General features: G+C 30.6%; 1 protein-coding gene across 2 annotated transcripts in view; it reads left to right on the top strand.

Annotated features, from left to right (window-relative positions):
• Nucleotides 1-414: 414 nt before the first annotated feature.
• LOC134687098 (glutamate receptor ionotropic, kainate 2-like) overlaps nucleotides 415-22,363 on the top strand; it is an 81,669-nt gene continuing 59,720 nt past the window's right edge. Inside the window, exon 1 of one of the 2 annotated variants that reach the window (XM_063547083.1) lies at nucleotides 415-544. The gene's annotated coding sequence lies outside the window, so the exon portion shown is untranslated. The remainder of the gene's footprint in view (nucleotides 545-22,363) is intronic. The other variant, XM_063547082.1, reaches the window with a different exon arrangement.

Below are 22,363 nucleotides of genomic sequence, written 5' to 3'. Positions count from 1 at the left end.
TGATCGCTATTTCCAAATATTCCTTTCTGAAGTACCAATTAATAAATAAAAAAGAGAATATTTTTATTTTGTTGATTTTTCCACGCTTGGTTAATCTTTAGCAAGTTCGCTTGATTGTTTGTAATTATTAAGCATGAAAGTGTTAAACTAATCTCTAACCATCCCCCGTCTGTTGATATAGATTGTAATAACCTACAACCTTATCTGGAAAATTACTTAGCAATGAGTGTAAAAAGAACTGAAACGATTCTGACCAATCAATACACAACAAATGACGGCTGCAATTTGACAAAATAAAGAAATCCATTTTACGATGAATTAAAAATCAATCAGTTTTTTGTTACTTTTGTGAAGTTTCTTTCAACAATTTATTGATAGTACTGACTGCAACGTGTTGCACACTGCAAATATATATTTATAAATATAAACACTGACGAGCGTACAGACATGTGGTAATGTCGTTAATCATACTTTACGGTAGAGCTTCATCATTAAAAAGATGTCCGGTTTAGTTAACACAGAGGAGATTACTAATGTTTTGTATGTAAGTATTGTTGTTTATTATCATTTTTCATATTTTTGGATTGAATAGCACATGTCAGATATTTTATAGTTTGTGGTTTAAAGATAGATTTGTGTAGCTGTTAGATAAAGATACGTAATATCGACATCGATTTAGCTAGAGAAGAAACTATTCTAGAGATTTTGATTAGTTAAAGATGATATTGGCAAAGTTGTCGATTTCATTTAGTACGTTTATATCAAATGTTAAGGAAAGTTGTATTATCGGAAATATTAGTGACTTCTAATATATAGGATGTATATACACTGGGGGTATGTTGGAACGTGGTTTCGTAATGATTTAAAATATATAAATATTTTTAGTCTATTGTTTGAAGTTATAATACTGCTGTTCAAATAACAGTTTTATTTTGTTGGTTAAGCAGATGACCTAATACTCTAATATATTGCTTTTTTCAAATGGTACCCTTTAAAAAACCAATAAGCAATATATGACAGGGTTAAACACGGCGTACTATTTCAATCATTTTTGTTTTAAGTAAGTAGTTCAAAACCTAATAGTCAAAACATCTAGTACAATAAAGTAAATATTTATAGCTTGGAAGATAATGGAGCAAACTTATCATTCGAAAACAATTGTTGACAATGACTCTGAGTTGTTAACAATGTTTTTGCAGGGAAAATTGTTGCAATTATATATTATATCGAACCTCTTTTGTTTTCGTCAAAACTTAAACCTCTCAAATTGATGAAAAGAGCTATTTTTAAATGTGCAGTCATATTTGAAACGTTTGTTGGTGGTCTTATTTAGTATCAATCAGTTCAACTAAAATTCTTTATGTTTGGGTTTATGCGGTGCGATGATTTATTTTTTTGATGCCCTTGACATTTCAAATTTTATTTGGATATGTGCTTTTGTGATATGCGTTCCCTTGAAAAGAAAAATGCATAACTGTGGTATGCATACATGTTTATAAACTGCAAATAAACATGAAACTAATAGTTTCGTGTAACGTTGTCGGTATGTATGGCTTCTTTTTACTGTTTAATGACTTCATTAGTTTTGCGTTCAACTATGTTTAACTTTAATCGTGTATTTCATATAAGAAATAGAAAATGGAAATGTGTGATGTGTCAAAAAACAGACAAAAGCACTAGGCCACCATTGGTCTTTCAATACAGCATGAAAATCCTTCACCCGAAAGTGGGCTTCAGCTGGTCCATAACAAAATTATGTACTTTTTTAGTAAAAATGGACGTTACACTATACTGAAATATATAAATATACTAAAATTTAAAAAAGAAAATACAAGCTATGTCTATCGTTTATTTGTCACAATTTCACATCATGTAATTCAAGAATTTTAATTGCTTGAATACTCTTAACAGTTGTAGATTTATTCCCATCTTTTGCAACATCTTTTTGCAAATGAACTATATTTCCGATATTGTTAAAATCAGTCATGTAGAGAAAGGTATTTTCAGTGTGTAAATATTGCAATAAACATATAACAAAAGAGGAATGTGTGTCGCTACGTAGCTCCGTACCTCTAGTTAAATACTTAGTTAATTCCTTCGGGAATCTTAGATTGCTGTGATATTGAGTAAATTTTCCTCCAGGATCTTCTCATCTTTATGCATAGTAATTAAAGTATTTGATTATGTTTCAAAGCTTCTAAACATCATTAATGGGTTCCATAATTCAACGATTTTAGAGAATAATATACCAATAGCCAGGATATATCGTTTTCATAGAATTATGCAGTCCTTTAAAATGATATTATAAAGTATAACAAATATACTTAGCTCCAAATTCAAAACGGAAAAGTAAAACAGAGCTAGCAAAATCAAGTGATACCCAACAAAGGAACAATTAAAAAACAATTGGCCATTATAATTTAAACTACATTAATTAATACAAATGCAGAAATATAATTAAAAACATAAAAAATAAAGGTGTGTTTTACTTTTGATATTTTAAGATTTAAACTTATAATTTAAAAGTGGCAAAATTTCCAAGAGACATCAATTATGTTTGCTTAGATGTTAAATATTGTAACCTAAGGACCATTTTGTAAGACTTTGCGAAACGAATGACCACTGGTACTTAAAACGCTTGAGTGAGAAGTACACACATGGTTTAAGCAATACCTTTAAAAACATTTTGCACAAACAGAAGCAACAATTTAAAAATTAAGCATTTCGTTTTTAAACAGCTTGCAGGAAAATGAGAAAATTTAGATAATAATGATAAAGACAAAGTTGAACATGTACAAGATACTAATTTTGGCATCTATGATGGAGTCTGTTATCCAAGACTTCACTACAGACAGAAATAATACTCGATGGTTCAAAAATGGCATGTGTTCCTCATCATCATCTTGAGATATGTAAAGTATCATTGAGCAAATTATATATTTATAAGTCATATATTCTTTTATACAGTGTGTTTCTTTATCTGCTATTAACGTCACCTGCTGAAATTAAGCCTGAAAGGTCTTCGAAGACGAAAATGAACAACAAACACTTAAATTCATAATGTAGCTGTTCATGTTGAATGTGTGACATTCAAATTCTGGCAGAGTGTCCGTTGCGTATAGGTTAACAACGAAAGATTCTGTTAATATGTTTTCTTTATTATCACATGATCCGTCGTATTGGTGCAGTTCAATTATTATAAACCGATGCCAAATAGTCTTCTATTTATTGCATCTAAAACATACTTTATCGCCTAACGAGTAACCGAAAGAACATTTAAGAAAATAACGATTATTGCATTCTTATTGATGCATGTTGTTGTCAAAATTTCTCTAAAGAATCTGACATGAAAGATTGATTAACTGCAATGCATCAATTTTGAATTGAATGGTCTATGATATGAACAACTATTCAAATCAGAATTGTCCGTTCTTTTTGTTATAGTTGTTATCTCTAAAAACGAAATAGTTTCAAAACCATCATCATCAAGATCTAAAGATTTTTGTTTTATGTTTACAGATAGATATTGCACATTGTTTCTCATTTCCTTTGCACGTGTAATTGAAATTGCATTTTAGATTAATGGCACGTGTGCCATTTTGCAGCAAACCTGAAATTAATCACCACTCAATTATCAAAACGTTCTAAAATGATCCATATCAGTAACCTCTAGAATTAGGTTTTTCTCTGTGATACATTTCATCTGCATGAATATTGGTGATTTCATTTACAATGTGTAATGAGCATTTAGAAAAATAAGTAACTTAAAAGCAGAGCATTGTCACTCTTTGACGGACGTATAATACATTTGTTTTTGTTTTTGTTTTTGTTTCTAATCGTCTCAATTATTTTGATTTTATTAAATCTCAAACTTGTATATTATAAGTACAAATCAAAGTTGAGCAAACAAAAAAATAAAATTTTAGTAACAGTTTTGATTAATTATAACAATATTCAATAAATTCCTGAAATCTGAAGACACGTTGTTGATGCAGAGAATTTATTAACATATTCTCAATATTTCTACGCTTGTCAGCAGTTCAGTGTTTACATCAATTATCATTAATAAGGTCATCCTTGTAATTTAACTGTTTACCAAACGCTTAATTTTCCAGACAAAATAAGGATTTTTCTACCCCATGAATAGATAACCAAAGCTTTATTAAGTAAACTCGTTAGGCACTTTTGGTACTCAATGCCCTTCAACATCGTACTTTATTTATACTTTTCATCTTGTTTTTATTCGATCTACCAACAAGATGACCACAAATTTGGGCAAGGATATACACTTGTGAAATCTTTGTAGGAAGTTTTTGTTCTAACCCACTTTTAAGTGTTTTTTGGTTCTAGAAAGGATATTCACATTCATTTATTTCGAAGTTTTGTTTTAATTTATCACACTCTTATATGTCCTTCATTTTCTTCATTTTCATCCCGTCGTGTTTGTATTATGGCAAGATTCATTTTCAATTCTTTCCAGGTAATGGTATTGATATCCAAAACCCCATAACCCCTTCAATCTTCACCCCAAATAGAAAATAAAATGGTTTTCCCCTATCATCTATTTATTGTTTTATTTCATGAACTTTAAACTAAATATAAATTTTTGTGTTTTTGTTTTTTTTACAATTAAATGCCGAATTCCGTAATTCAGGACATAAACCAGATTCAGCTCCCTCCAAAAAACATAAACACAAAATCTACATGTGAACACAATTGGCAATCATCGAAACCATATGCCCATAGTCTAGACTAGATGAGAATAAGTACATAAAAATATAATTAACAATGCCATAATAGACAAAAAAATAGACCAATAAGACAAACACGCTAGATAATTTTCAACGGTTCCGGGTTTGGTACATGTTCATTAACATGGCACTAGATTTAATTGGTTTTCAGATTATATACAAGCATCACATGACAAATCCTGAATTCAATGATTATAATTAAAAACAACATTATTAGGTCATTAAATTGAGACGCACTGTTTGAATTCGAGACGCACAATTCTTAACAAGTATTTTGCCCAATAGTCTTTTTATGTATTTTTTTCTCTATTTTTACATTTTGATTTAATATTATAAGGATTGATAGGAGCTGCTATTGTTTTAATTTGTTTCATATATTTTATATTTTGATTTTTTAATTAAAATATTTCGATCCGGTTAATATTTCCCGCCTTTAAAGTGACGTGGTTCGTGTATACAGCTGTGATTTCTATTTTTCTTAAACATAGTTTCATTATGTTCGCTTGTTTTAACATTATTTCAAATGATTTTAAAATATTGTATTGAACAAACCTTTTATTACCCAAGGTAACAGATGTTACTATCGAATCGTATTTCACTATAGACATTTATAGAATTATTGAAATGTAGACATTTTTAATAAAGAAGTGTCTTTTTATTTTAATATAAATCATAACTAATTATTTCTATGTCGATGGTATGTATAGATAAAAGGTTGATTAATTTGCGAATCGAGTACACCGTATGTTACATTTTACTTCAACAAGGCGTATCATTAAAGTATTGATGTTGTGTCAAATGATGTATCAATGAATATTGGTTAGTGCAAAGTAAAATCACAAAAATACTGAAATCGGAAAGTCTATACTCACATGGCAAAATCAAATGACAAAACACATAAAAAATATACGTATTTTTAATAAATCTACATTAAAAAGGGTTTTTCGAATGGACTTAAACTCTCTTCTGGTCTTCTGTAATGTTTTTTCTTAGTACAAAATTAATACCTTCGTCGGGGATAATTTAATATAATTATCCACTGGAGAGATCTTGAAATGAGTATTCATATTGAAAATTACTGTAGAAGTTGATTAATCGTCAGTTCTCGGTACAGTTTTTCATGAGATTTTTTATTACTATTTTAAGAGTTTGATGACTGCTATTGTCTGCATGATCGTCTGTTTGCTATTTTGGCCATAGTGTTGTATGTTTGATATTCTGACCATAGTGTTGTCTGTCTTTTATTCGATCATTATCATTACCATTTTGGCATCTTCTGCAACCTTTACTTCTTTCTAAACAGCTATGCAAATAGTCTCATTATCTTTAATATCCGGGTGCGGGATTTTCTCCCTGTGTTGATGACCAATTTGTGGTCTTCGACTGTCGTCAGCACTTTGGTCGGGTTGTTGTCTCTTTGACATATTCGCCATTTCCATTCTCAATTTTATTGGAATTTAATCTATAAAACTGTATACAACAATTCATATATGGACCTTATAGACCATTAACTGAATAAGAGTATACTGGTTCTAATCAAGGAAATCCAAAGTCATGTTGTAAATTATCCAATAACACACTGTTTAAAAGGTTGCATAGTCTTCAATGAAATTATTGATTTGAAAGAGGGGCGAAATATACCAAAGGAACAAACGTTCACCTAATCTGTCCCAGTCAATGGGATAATTTAGGTCGTCAATCAATGGCCAGGACCACACTGTTTTGAATATGATTCTAAGTAGAAAATGACCTGAAAATGCAATGGCTAAAAAATAAAAAAGACAAACAGAAAAATAATAGTACACAAGAAACAACATAGAAAACTAAAGACTGTGCAACACGAACCCCACAAAAAACTGTGGAACATCTCAGGTGCTCCCGTCGTGTTGCTCATGTTATTACAAACCCGGTAAAAAGTCTTATTTGTTAGGTCACATTCATGAAAATTAAAGGGAAGGGGATTGTAGTTACGACGTAATTAACCTTTCCGAAATCATCTGTGAAACGTTTATTCCATAACGGTCAACCAACTCGTCGGGACGTCAGTAAAATTAATATTTAAGATTCTACCGCACTGAGAAGACTATTAATTCTGTTATTGGACAATGCTTAATAAAAAATTCTTAAACTTATATGATTTGATCGTTTAAATTATTCAGAATGCAAAACATAAGATAGATATCGGGTATATTAAGAGAAAACACGAGACAAGTAGCTAAAAATCTAAAATCAGAAGTATTTGTTTTAGACCTAAATAGAAATAATATTGTAATTAAGATAACTTACATTTTACCAGTTGACTAACAAACGATTTAATCAGTTAATCAACATCATAATCAAGAAATCACTTTTAAATCAACCAATCAATCAGTAAATCAATCAATCAATCAAAGCAAGTCATTGATGGACTGATAAAAACTACGGGTTGTTTTTTTGTTCTTTCCTTTTTTTGTAGGATCTCTTTTAAAAAATTTGAAATTCTAAAAAAAATCTTTTTAAAGAAATAAGATAAATAAAATTTCATTGACTGATCGAAGTTGTTATCAAATGTACCAGTATTATTAATTGAAACGTCTACATAAGACTCATCAGTGACGCTCGGATCAAAAAAGTTTATATATAGCCAAACAAGTACAAAGTTGAAGAGCATTGAGAACCCAAAATGTGAAAAATGTTGTGCCAAATACGGCTAAGGTAATCTATGCCTTAGATAAGAAAATCCAGAGTCTTTCGAAAAATTCAAAGTTTTGTAAACAGGAAATTTATAAAAATGACCATATAATTGATATTCATGTCAACACCGAAGTGCTGACTTCTGGTTAACCTAATTTTTGACATTGTTGTGTTTGCGCCAGAGTGCGATTAAAGATCGTGTAACTGTAGTCAAATTCCATATCATAATCTAAGAGACTGTAAAAAATCTAACCCTCTGTGTAAAAGAGGGACGAAAGACACCAAAGGGACAGTCAAACTCGTAAATCTAAAACAAACTGACAACGTAATATGACACATAATAAGATATTATCCATTTCAATAGTCGAATTTTCACTGAATGACCTTTCTACCTTTAAATTCTTTATTACACTGTATTTATCTAAGAGACTGCAAAAATATCTAACCTTCTGTGTAATATGACACATAATAAGATAATGATAGGACCTTTAAACTCTTTATTACACTGTATTTATCTAAGAGACTGCAAAAATATCTAACCTTCTGTGTAATATGACATAAAGAGGATACAATGATAAAATGATATAATTGTAAATGGTCGAATTTGTACTGAATGACTACATTCCTTTAACCTATGAATTATGCTGTAAGTGATGACTGTTCCTTAGGTCTAGAGCTATGGACATATTGACAACGAATGGCATGCTGTAATGTAAAAAGTTGTAACTTTTATATTTACATACTTGTAATAAGTTCTGAGAGACCTTCGAATTTATATGATTTATATGGATCAATATATATATATTGTTGTACTTATATATCGTATATTATATGTCGTTTATATAAAGATAAAAAAAAAGTCAAAACGGAAAGCCCTTCCTCAAATGGCAAAATCAAATGATCAAACACATCAAATAAACTATCATATTCCTGACTTGGTGGAGGCATTTCCTTCTGTAGAAATTGATGGATTAAACCTGGTTTTATATCTAGATAAACCTCTCACTAGTATTTCCAGTAGCATAACATTTTCATTAAATTGACAACAAATTGTGAGAAAAACAAACAGACATAATATTGAGTAAATTTTTTAATCTGATATTTTACAAGATAAAGTCTACGGTCTCACAGAATGATACGGAATGTTATATAAATGCGTATGGCACAACTCGTATTAAGTTCACCGAAGACAAGAAAACAAATTTAATTTTGAAAACATAATGAAATCGATCCAAACCAATTAAAATGGAACAGAAATCATTGTCTGCTTAACTTCATTTGTGTGTACTAAGTATTGCACCCTAATTCCTATTAAAGTTTCATAATCGAGACCAAACCCATGTCAAAGACGATGAATAGACTCCTGTAATGTTCATGCTAAGTAGCATATGTGTGGTATACAGCTCTGGTGGTAACCATTTTCATTATATTCGCCATACTAAGGGAAAAGCATGTTCCTGAAATGGTATTTAGTAAATAAACCTAGAGTGATATGGTTTTTTTTTCTAAATGTCGGTTGCGACACGGCAATGCATTTATCCATCTTAATGTTAATTATAGAATTTCCCATCTTTGTTGTTATTCATTTCCACAAAAAATATAACCCAAGAGAATATAAGATACGTATATTGGTAGCCATTTATGTCATTCATAGCGTGCTTAAAGATTAATATAATTACTTAGTGCTGTCGTTGACACCAGTTCTAAAATTAGATCAATCAAAATACCCTAAATAGTCAAACAACATCTATCAGATCAAGTAAATAAAAAAATTAGCCCCAATAAACAATTTTAACCCGTCACTGATAGAGGATATCTGCAGAGACAACCATAGATAATTAGAAATCAAATTCAATCAGAAGTGTGTGTCATCTATTTTTGTGGTATGGATGGTTATGTCGTAATCAATTTCTGGAATCATTGCTGGTGGGAGAAGTAACTAATTGGGAAAAAATTACAATTTATGAAGAGAAAAAAACAGACAAGTTTAAATTTGAAGACAATCCTGCTAAACATTCCATTGCATCAACTTTATGAAGATTTTTGTTTTTGTTTTATTTCAGTGTATTGAAAATTTAAACGAAACGCTAGTTGAAACTATTCATTTTTTTTATTTGATTTTTGTCGATATATGTGAGGGGTTTTACAAGTTAAAATAATTCTTATAAAGAAAGCATTTTTCCGTAAAAACATATGAAATACCAGATTACAAGAAGAACATATTTTACCTACTTGTATTTATAGCAATCAACGTATAACTGAACACCAATAGTCAAGATACGTTTTACATAAACATGTTGTTTTAAAACTTTAATTACTTGTGATTTCACTTTCTTAACTACTTACTACACATTTTGAAATGGTAATTGGTTGGTTTCTATTGTAATTATGGTGTTTTATTTCAACAAAACATCTTTAAAGATGTTTACAGATAAACTGTAAAACTAAATGGTTGAAACGTGGCAAGGTCGCAATTATATGCCGATGAAAACAGCTCTTAATGAATATTAATTTGCCGTTTCAGACTCTAAAGTATCTTGGATTATAGCATCACTCTTAACCAATCAGAAGATATTAGTGTTCTTATTAGTATATAGTCCTATGTGCTTTAATACATGGGCGATTGCTACCAACAAAACATTCAAACCCATACGTCGAAAACAAACTGATGCAGTATCGTCATGGCAAAAAAACAAATAAACTAACAAAAGACTTATAATAGTTATAAATACAGCATAGCAAACTAAAGACTGAACAAAACGAATTTCAACAAAAAACGAGGATATTCATCGATATCATGAGTAAATGTTTAATGGAAATGAAGACTTAACAGTATAAAGTTTCTCTTCTATTTTTCGATGTATATGTTGTGCCTTTTTCTGAAAGGTCGTTAAGATTGTTTGAACATGAAATTGTACTGTAGAGTATCTATTAAGCTTACATTTAGTTAAAATATGCAATATGAAATCGGTCAAAATGCAATACTTCTCAATCATTTACATTAGTACATCTTATACAGATGTATCAACTGGTTATGTGGAGCAAGATCAGCTTACTGTTCCGCAGCACCTGAGATATTCCCCCAAGTCTTTGGTTGGGTTTGTGTCGAACAGTCTTTGGCTATCTATATTATATTTTTTTACCGTTTTTTGTTTGTTTTTCTGTTTCTTTTTAAGCCATGGTTTTGTCGGTTTACTTTGACTTATGAGTTTGAATGTCACTTTGGTATCCTTCGCCTTTTTATATAAATATATATACAAAGGCGGGTCATAGAAAGTATTTCACCGACGAAATCATACGAAGACACTACAAAGACAACTATATGTATCAGAAACTGGCATTATCAAGATTTAATCTTATGTCATTGATAACATATTCATCATTTTTTACCTCAGCCATATTTTGCACAATTTGTTTGAATTTTGGGTCATCAATGCTCTTTAACTTTGTACTTGTTTGGCCTTCAAACTATATTAATCTGAGAGTCGCTGATGAGTCTGAAGTAGACGAAACGCGCGTCTAACGTATTAAATTATAAACCTGGAAGCTTTGTTAATTTTTTACACCACTGGGCCGATGCTACTGCTAGTGGACGTTTCGTCCTCGAGGATATCACCAGCTCAGTAGTCAGCACTTCGGTGTAAATATAAACATCAATCATATGGTCATTTTTATAATTTTCCTTTATTTAAAACTTTGAATTTTTCGAAAAACTTATCTCATCCCAGGCATAGATTACCTTAGCTGTATTTGGCACAATTTTGGGGAATTTTGGGTCCTCAATGCTCTTAAAATTTTTACTTGTTCGGCTTTATAACTATTATATGAACTTGAATGCATCTATTTTAACAATTTAATTAACTTATAATGTAACAATCGCCAGATGTTCATATAAGACTTGTGCTAAATAATTTTAATTTTTCATAGGTTATTGGCACAAACATCAACCCAATTTTATAAATAGGACAGTAATGTATGTATCTTTCAGAAAATGTACAAATTGAAAAACATCTTCCACAGAATTGATGGTAAAATTGAAAATTCAACGTTGAATTCCTTGAATATATTTATTGTTGCAGTCATTTTGATAAAAGAACTGCTCACGTAATTGGGCATTCATACATCCATGGCGTGTTATTTTTATTTTTATTTTTTGTGTTTGGAAGTTATATTCATAACGGTTAAAGACATAATCATTGAACAATCATCTAAAATGTATAAAAATAAGTCACATATATTTTAATATTAGCATGGTAATGATGAAATACAACTAAAGAATTTGGACATCAAGACGAGGTAACATAAAAAGCGGTATATATTGATCCTTCTCGGATTTCTATAACCGATAGCGATTGTCATTACAGTTGTGTTTTAAGTTTTTCGTGTTAGACCGTATGTTTAAAATAATGTTATCTTCGAATATTTACATGACATTTAGGGAGAGTATTATTTTCATTTATTTGCACTCAAATGAACGATACCATTGCTACTGAACTGTTCGTATCATCAGTACAGTTGTCATTGGTTTTTATTTTTTTATTCCCCGTAAAATAAAGGGCATTAACTACAAAAGTAATGTTCCAATAACCTGAAGCAAAATTGACCCAAGATGATACAGGATATGACTTTTATGTCCATTGTTGGTCTTATAGCCCCAAATAGCTCTACGCATTTATAAATCTTTAGCTTTCAAATATTTGGTGTTGAGTGTTTCTGATGGAGGTCTATCCAGAAAAGATCTTTAGACGCAGGATTTTTATAACGTGTTTATTTGCATTTACTATTCATATGATTGACTGGTGTTATGATTTTAATCATGCATTTATAGGTATTCGTTTCACCGAATGAATGATTGTCCATTTCATAACAAAATATTCGTGGTCAATGTAATTAAACGTTATGCCTCTATCATACAAGTGAGAGGTTTAGTTAGCTATAAAACCAAGTTTAATATATCATTTTTTACATAAGAAAATATGATTGTTCCAAATTCTGGAATATGATAGATTAATCCAATCGTTTGATGTGTATTATCTTTTGAGTTTGTCATTTGACTTTCCTTTTTGAATTTTCCTCGGAGTTCAGTATTTTTGGGATTTTAGTTTTTTCGTACCATCTTTGACCATTCTCTTTAATAAGATTGAGCTGATCTATTGAATTTTATCTTTTTTTTAGTTAAGGGTGAGGAACGTTTATGTAACTTTTTGTAGTTGATTTGATGTATATGCTTTATACATATATCGGTATAATTTTAACTTTGTAATTTCGTGTGTGTACGAACTTGTGTACTTTTGTTTTAACACGTAAAGCGCTTAGAGTAATTGTATTTTTTTTATATAATGCGCTATAAAAATGGCTTGTAATAATAATAATAATAATAAATGAAGTGAAGTAAAAGGTTTTTACATTTTTACATGAGAACATCTTTGGATTTTTTAATATCCATGTCGATATATCACCTTCTCTTCAGTTGTTTAGATCTTAACTGATTACATGAGTGTATGGTTTTGTCACGGATGACATTTATGAAAAGTGACTTAATAACAAAACCTTATAGTATTACAATTTGTCTTTCTTCTCTGCATATCACTTCATATGAAAATCTCAGTTTCAGTTCAAAATCTATTAGCATTTGCTTTTTCCACTGACTTGTTCCTAAACGCAGACGGGATTGTAAGTAAAGCATAGAGAATAAGACATCGTTTCAGTGATAAACTTTGATAAATAGTTTTTGTTGCGTCTTTCCTATTGAATTTTGAAATAAAGCACTCTTTGAATGCATTATTGTTTCTTGTATCTGAAAAAAAAGAAGCTGTCAGGAAAACCAGTCGAGAACTTTTAACGACACACGATATTTCAGCTGACAATGATATCGTATCGTACGTTTACATGCCATACCACTAAGTTTGTAGTGAGGACTGTGTCGGTCAACTGTTGTTGAAATTATCAGATATCTGTATCCAGTATTTTGGCTCTGAATGGATAATAACTGTAAATTTTCTGTATATGAATAATGATATTTTAATCAAAACTGTTTAGGGACTAAGTTTAAGTGATCAACATTTTGTCACCATGGGTATCATAAACACAATGATAAAAATAATGACAAATAACGTTAGTGTTGACATAAATTATCAACGATTCTGTCATTTTCTAAAAATGATCTGTTAATAAAGAAGCTCATAAAACATTACCTAGGCATGAACGGCAAGAGTTCTACTGCATACAACTGTTTATATTTTTATATTTTAGTGTTCTTCATATCGTATTTGATTTGGACTGCCAATATAGTTTTGTTCGAGCACAACTGAGGAGTTTTATTCAGCAGACACTAGGTTAACAAATCATAAAAAGTTTTATAATCACTGCAGTATAGATACAACTGCGAGTTGTTTTCCCGATGGTAACTTCATATTTGGTTTCGCCTTCGAACTACTACTATTTTGATTCTATTGTCACTTTTGTGAGTAGATGAAAAACGTTCTTGTCGTTACAATATTCAGCCTTGTATCTCTGATAAATGTATTCAAATGGTTTGAAACATTTTATGTTTAGCTTGCCAAACTTTCGGTAAAACGTTTTTATATAAATTTACAATTGAAGAAGCAAGATGGCTCAGATTGAGTCAGTAAGGTCAATATTATAGTTATTTTTTTTATTTTACAGCCTATAACATTTATTACATAAGAACATAGACATGCATGCATAGTTTATATATACACGATAGTCTGTGAACAGAGCAGATTAAAACAAACATGTATAAGGGTCGACGATTTCATAGATAGTAATAGTCTTTTATCTAGTAAAATCACTTATATTGTGAAATCTGGTTTTCTTTGAACGTGGGTTTGGGTGAAAAAAGCAATCATGCATGCTATAACACACTTTCATTTTAGAATTTATAAGTGTAACATTAGAAATATTGTTTCTTACAATCTCCTGCAACAATTATCAACCTGGCGAATGTTATAAATCCAGGATTTATATCCGATCAAATAAGGAGTTCGAGTGATAATCTTATTTAATTTGTATTCATATTGATTATGCTGACATAAGTCCATATAAGAATTCTTAAGAGAAGGTGATTACTGTTTCGTTGGAAATTTATTTACAAAACGGATGAAATCTAGATGAACTTGGGTTAAATTATATGCAATTTTCATGAGAAATTGTTTTAGAAAGAAACAAATTTAAAATAAAACACTTAATGTCTTTGATTTGGCCAACTTGGTATGTACATTTTGTCCAACATTGTTGCGGCGGTAGTGAGTATCAAACATTTTAAATATAATTATGGGAATATCGCACCATTTAAAAAAAATCATATTCTACCTTTTGCGTACTTCGAGTTGTTGTAAAGTTGCAGAAAATTGCTTCCGGTGCAATATATCTATTACGAGTTTTTTCGTCGGTGCTTTTATTCTTTCAATCCTCACTCATGTTTCTTTGATATGCTTTGAAAAACGTTGCTATGAATGGGGAAGAAATCTTTCAGGCATCCCAACTACAGAAATGGTTCATTTAAAACAATAGCGTATACTTCAGATAAGACATTACACAGGATAATTTTTTTGATACTAAGTGACAATAACTGCCATAAATAGAACATGATTTATCACTTCGGAAAGAGGTTATTACATGATGAGTAACCAGTTTTTTTTGGAAATCTAAGGTCAGGCTGGAGAGGGAGCAATGACCGTTTCATTATATATCCATTTTCATCAGCATGCTGAGTTTGTTTTAATTTTCTACTTTGATTTCACGATAGCCTAACTCCCATGGATATCAAATAATGTCAACATTTTATCTCGAATTTCGGGATAGTAAACTGATTATATGACTCTTTCTTGTACAAAATGGTTTGTATGTAATATTCAAAATACAAATTGCAATTCACTGATGGCTATAAAGAATCGATATATATGTATGTGTGCTTTACAAAGAGATGTTATTCATCTCAAAATTTTAGCATCAAAATTATAGAATTAAAAAATAAATGCAAAAAGATAATTTCAACGGTTTCGGTACTTATACATCTTTAAAATTGAGAATGGAAATGGGGAATGTGTCAAAGAGACAACAACCCGATAGAACTCCATTGTTTGGCTTTGGTTCCTGGTGAAGGTAAATCCAGAAAGCGATTCGGACGCAAGAAATTATCAAACGAGTTGTTTTCAATTTTTATTATTAAATATATACATATATTGAGATATTTTAACCTTAATATGTGTCTCCAATGTTCAAAATAACGGTGTGGTTTGGGTATACTTATATTCCTTTTTGTTTTTGTTAGCTTCCAATGTCAGATTAAAATTTCGAATTTTCGGATATTTTGTCCTCAACCATCAGTGAAAAGATATAAATTATACTGGCTTAGTACAATTGTTTGATATGAGTTGATTCTTACTGTTCAAGTTATACATGCATGTAACTAATAAAAATATGAAAGTTTAACTCCGCGATTAAACTGTAACAGTTCTTTAGAATTTATCCGATTTATTGACTTTTGTGTGAAGTTCACATCAAATATATCGTTCTGACATTAAATGGCGTCTTTTTTTGTAATTTATGCAAATGTCTAGAGCGTAATTCAATTTATAAATAATTATTCTGTAAATTCCATCACCATTAAACAAAATGATTATTTCAAATTCGTCGATACACACGTAATAGCAAGATTATCAGAAGTTGTAAGATGTACGGGATAGGTCATAATACTGTTTGGTAAAAATTCTTGCAGCATGATAATCGGGGTCTCATGGAAATTTTGAAAAATCGTGCTACTGTAAACAGAGTGATTTTCTTTTTCGCATGTTTTTATTACTGACGGCAGTGAATTTGAAAAGTTGATTTCTTACACAATTTAATTCATTTGCTTATTTTATGATTTTTCTTTTTTTTAGTATTATGATATAACGCGAAATTGCATTTTACGTTTTACTATTTGATTATATACTAACAAAAACAATTTTCTCTATATATCGGGCATTGATCCCATATGGTTTTTTTATACTTATTGGCGTTAATGTTCCCTTTATGTCTAAATATAAAAAGGAAAATAGGTTAAGTATTATTTTTTGCAAATGCCTCTACGGAATATTTATTGAATTTACTGACTATTGAACAAATAACCTTCGTTGTGCACATGTAAGAAAAGCAATGTCTGTTACTTTGATTAGAGAAGAATTTTTCTTTAAAACTATACAACGCCAATAATTTTTTTTTTATTTTCCTTCTTTTGTTTGTGATGCGTGTGTTGTATTGAAAGTAATGCAATACCTAGAACCTATACCCTACATGTATATCTATTCAATAATACAAATCGACCACTTCATGTACATGATAAGCCCTTACAATATGAATTGTATGTTTATTGTATGTATATCAATGTTATTCGGGTTTGTTTGCGTATTTTGGCGTGTTAATACTTGATGAAATACCAAAAGAGTATACTGCACTTATGCTCCTTAGATGTACGTTATATTTGTCGTTCAGGATAAATGTTTTGTTACATCGTTTTACTGTTGGGTATATTTAGGAGATAGCTGTAATGTATTTTAAGCTCGGACGGCATTAATTGGTGATTTGATGGTCGCAAATTAAGTTTACTGGCGAGTAAACTAATTTGAGATGATGCCTTGAAAATTGATGACGTTATCCAATCAAAATAAACGTTACAAACGATATATCATACTGAGAATAGTCCATTGACATTTTCACGACAGATTTAACCGTTTTCTTGTACGAAAAGGGGGTGAAATACTGCGTTATAAAAAAAATCATTTGACCTAGAAAAACCTGAACGTCTTCAGAACTTAAACCTATCTTTCTGACATTGTGTACTATAGAGTAGAATCCCTTATACGTCAACACTGCATTTTTGTCCCAGTGGAGGACAGTTTGATGTTTTGCCAGTCTGTAAATTCATATTAATTATCCTATAACAGACGGTTAGAGGAGTACTGTCTTGGAAATGTGAACACATAACAACAGAGATAGTTAATCATCTTTAAATGAAACATCAACTGAGGACAGTATTTACGCAATTGAAAGGACGGGTTCACAAACTACAAAATGGATCATAGTGCATACTGACAGGCCCAACCATCATTTACATATGGAGCTTCAATGTTTGTGTATCATTAGTTTTTGGTACTGATGTTAAGTTAAAATAGCATTAGTTAAGATGTGGCAAATAAACTCCTCATAGATACCAGGATCAACATTTTTGTCCGTTTTATATACTTTTTATTCGAGCTTCGCTGATGTGTTTATGATATCGAATTAATTTAACTTTTCCTATTGTTTCTCGTTTTTTTGTATAAATTAGACCATTAATTTTCTGTTTGAATTGTTTTACACTAGTCATTTAATGGTCCTTTATATCTTGCAGTTCGTTGATGTGAGTCAAGTTTGACTTATATTTGTTTACTTTTCACACATTGTGACTTGTCACGATTGAAGGTTGTCTCATTGGTAAACAGTACACATACCACATATTCTAATATGACGTCCTTATTACGCTTTGTAAACAAAGCCATATTCTAATGAGCATAAAAAACGCTCAGTGTAAAATATCGACAAATGTAATGCCTACCCATGTTAAAATGAGCATAGAGCATGACACGAAGAAATTATTTCTTAATTTTTATTGTATTTTGATTATTTTGATTATTTGTTTACATTTTGTTTTTCATTTTTGTAGACTTTTCAATGTTGTGTATGTTTTGCTTTGTTCAAAATAAGAAGCTATTGTAACGAAAACATTGCTTATACATTTTAATGTTGTCGTATACCGGGTTTGCTTATAGACAATAAAAGTTATTGCATTTAAGGAACAACAGTACAAAACACTTTTCTTAAATATCTATAATTATTTTAATCTATTTTTTAAGTAGCACAAGTAACATGAAACCGTTAAATTTTTAACCATCATTTAGCAACTCGACCGACCTGTTTAAAATTTGTAATATATATCATACATGTTGATAGATAAAAGATGTAGGCCTACAGAAAAGCTTGATTGAGAAAAAAAAATTTGTAAACATTAATCTATGACAAGCAAAACTTTTTTTATTATGGATATATAATAACACGATGATAATCAAGTTAAGAATATAAATATGAAATGAATATCATTAAAATGATCCGTTTGTTAACCAACCGGATCAACCTGTTTTTTCACTTATCTTAAAACATTTTCAATATATTTTATTTCCTTGGTTACAATGATTTGATAAAAAGAAAAAAAAGCTTGATGAATATATATAAAGCGATAGAGGATTTCTACAGTTAAAAACGTTCGTTATTTCTTTGAACTCGTACATGTAAGTATAGTATTATTCATATAAGATAAATATAGATTTCGTTTTTTTTTTCTAAATCCTTGAGTACAAATTATTTCATAATACTTTTCATTATACACTAACGGTTGGTTATGATAATAATATACAGTCGGCAAGTTTGTCAATTATACCCATTCGTAAACTTTGTTTGGTTTGACGGGATGTATAAATACGCAACCACGTCGTTTTAATTAGGCAGTGGCTATTCGTCCGGCTAGCCGGACAAATAATAAAAAATGTCTATTCATCCGGCAAGCCGGACAAATAGCATTTTTACGGTTTTTCGCTATTTGTCCGGCCAAAAATATAATAATGAAGATATAGCATCGTGTTTTGAAGGTTTTGAATAAAGCACGAGTTGTTTTAAAATAATTATTTTGTCTAACATCGTTATATGAAAAAGAACTCATTCTAATAAATATAACAAAAAAACTATACATTTGATTTTTATTCTTATATTCTAAAGGAATTTGGGTAGGAAGGGGGAATGATTCTCTCTTTTGTAGTTCTGCCTAGGAATTTTTATGTGACGGGTAAATAGTCGGGCCAATCATTATTTATTATATATGATTCCAAAAGATCCTGAATTTATTGTTTCTGTGAAGTTTGGTTATAGTAAGGTCCCCATATGTTTATGCACGATTCTCCAATTAAATTATTCAGCGATTATCAATTCATAGGAAATTAAAGAAAAGGACAGGCACGTGTTACCTGTCACCAAACGTAGGATTGTGTTTTCGATAAGATTGTTTTAGAAAAAAATGAGTATTAGATACAACAGAAAAAGGGGGTACCCAAACCCTGGTGTCTTATTCCCAGTCCAGGCATATCAGTATGTTTATACATCTCCGTTGTAGTATATAACTTGAAAATAATGCATCCACGCAAGTTTGATATCGTATATTTTTCCGAATGCGTTTTGTCTCCATAAGCATGATAAGTAAATGGGGTTAAATCATCAATTTCACTTTGATTTCAGGTTTATTCCTCACAGTTAACATGTTAACGCTAATGTTCTGACATCACTCCTATATACATTTGTTTAAAGCAATCACATTATCTCTGGTTTTCTCGACGACATCTTTAAATATAAATCACGATCTCCAATTCTCAAAACGTCCATTGCATACGCGCGAGTGTTATCTGATACCGCGTGTGTTATCCGACTCCTCATCCGGGACACTTTCTGCGTCACATGACACTTTTTTATTGATATTAAAGATTTGCGCATCCGCAGACGGATGGCCGGACGAATAGAGATTATTAACTATTCGTCCGGCTAGATGGACGAATAGACACTCTGTTTTAATTATGCATGTAAAGGGAGAATATGCTGATTATTGACTTCTTGCGCAATGAGTTATCCTGGTGGCGTTATATACAACTGTTCACTTTGTTTGTTTAAACATTGGCTTTTGTACAACGTTGTGTGTTTCTTTTCGTTCTGAGTTATAATAAGCATGATTATTAGTTCGTGCTTTGTTAAAGTAATGCAGAGATTCATCTGTAAATACTTTTGAAAACGCACGGTTTTGATCTAATTCAGCATACATTGTATTATTAGTATTTGTAAATGAATTTTCAAAATAGTTCAAATTTTAAGTAACTCATTTTTATTTAAATAACTTTTTTGATAAATATAAAGTTAATGTTCAGTGGCAAATACTATATAACAATTCAATAGTGGTTAACTTAAATGAATAGCGGATTTTTTTACCCAAAAACTTAAATTTGTCTATCTCTCAATTACTGATTATGTCTCTCTATCTCTCCCCTCCCCCCAGTGCACCCCTCTAACAATCTCTCTCTCTCTCTCTCTTTAATGTAGTTAACACTAACGTGGAGGTTTAAGGCTGTTAATCAAACTCTCCATTGTTGTCTTCATTCAAAATAACAACTACACGTCCCCTTTAAGATTGATTTATTAATAAAATGACCGACATTTAAGTTACTACATTATAATTTGAAGTAATAATATTTGAATTAAATACATTTCATTTTAACTTCTTAGGTGTGTTTTTGCTATAATCATTGTCATTCTAAGTTTTAATTTGTAAAAAGACGTTAATATCATTGCTGTATCAATAGTCTTGTTTGTGAAACGACTTCCGTGGTATTAGGGAGGGTTTAATGTGGTAATTTCATGGATAAAGTGGCAATTTACAAAATTGATACTTTCAATTAAGACATTAGTCGTGTAACTGTGTTAAATTAAGTGGCACTTAAGTTCACGTTGATCTCTATATAAATGATGGTATTATACATTGGATAAAATGGTTCCTGTAAAGCTCTTAGATAATGTAAGACATTGTTTAAGTTTTACTAAACGCATATGAGGATTTAAAATGGTTCACAAAAAACATTTTTGTTGAAGTGATCAAGATTCGTTTACTTTATAAATAGAATGTCTAAAACGATCACACTTCTTGAAACGATTGCATTGTGTAATTTGGGTATGGTTACAGACTTGTCCGGTGTATTTTCTATGTTGTGGTGTTGTACTATTGATTCAGAAAAGGGAGAAGGTTTGGTACCATTAAAACGTTTAATCCCGATGCAAATGTTTGCACCTGTCCTAAGTCAGGAATCTGACGTACAGTAGTTGTCGTTTGTTTATGTAATTTAAAATTTATACGTGTTTCTCGCGATCGTTTCTGGTTTTTTTTAATATAGATTAGACCGGTGGTTTCCCGTTTGAATGGTTTTACAAATTGTGACTTGGATGGAGAGTTATCTCATTGGCACTCATACCACATCTTCTTATTTCTATATTTATAAATTAAGTACAGTATAGTATCACTTCGAATTGTCTATGATGTCACAGTACAAACTGACATGGAAGCTATTTTCAAAACACCGATCTCGTAGTCAAACACTGTCTGACGAAAAAAAAAAACATATAAAAAAGAAGATGTGGTATGATTGCCAATGAGACAATTATACACAAAAGACCAAAATGACTCAGACATTAACAATTATATATATATATATATAGGTCACCGTACGTCCTTCAACAATGAGCAAAGCCCATACCGCATAGTCATCTATAAAAGGCCCCGATAAGACATTCTGTACTAAGACTAACGGTACGATACGTTAATACAAAGCACCAGGCATTAAATTTACTATATAACATAACATGTGTATAATGTATATATATATCTATGTTTATAAGATTGTTTCAGTAAATAGTCTGTAAACACATAATTATAACTATAGCTAATATTCATACTTAATTGATCGGTTAACATGTTACAAAGTGTGACAATCTTTGATCTTATACGAGAAAGACAGCTTACAACATAACAGGAGAGATGAAACACGTTCCTTCTTCAATAGAGAGCTTTTAAAACATTATATCATTTCTCATGTGGAATGAATTAAATATTTTTTTCCTCAGTAATTGAAGTTAAGCTCGTGACATCTTATTGCGTACGCGTCATAAGAAAAATTGTTGTTTGTTGCAATACATTTGTAAGTCTGTATGTATGTACCTGTCCAAAGTCCAATCTAATTAAAACCGATCTCTCATCGCTCCCGTTTTCTGATATGTCGCGTGGGAGATCTTACGATACCCGCTTTGAAGTCACGCGT

Source organism: Mytilus trossulus, chromosome 10 (assembly GCF_036588685.1).
Source record: "Mytilus trossulus isolate FHL-02 chromosome 10, PNRI_Mtr1.1.1.hap1, whole genome shotgun sequence".
NCBI classification, from domain to species: Eukaryota; Metazoa; Mollusca; class Bivalvia; order Mytilida; family Mytilidae; genus Mytilus; species Mytilus trossulus.
Note: the sequence above shows the minus strand (reverse complement) of the source record. Positions and strands in the feature narration are given on the sequence as shown.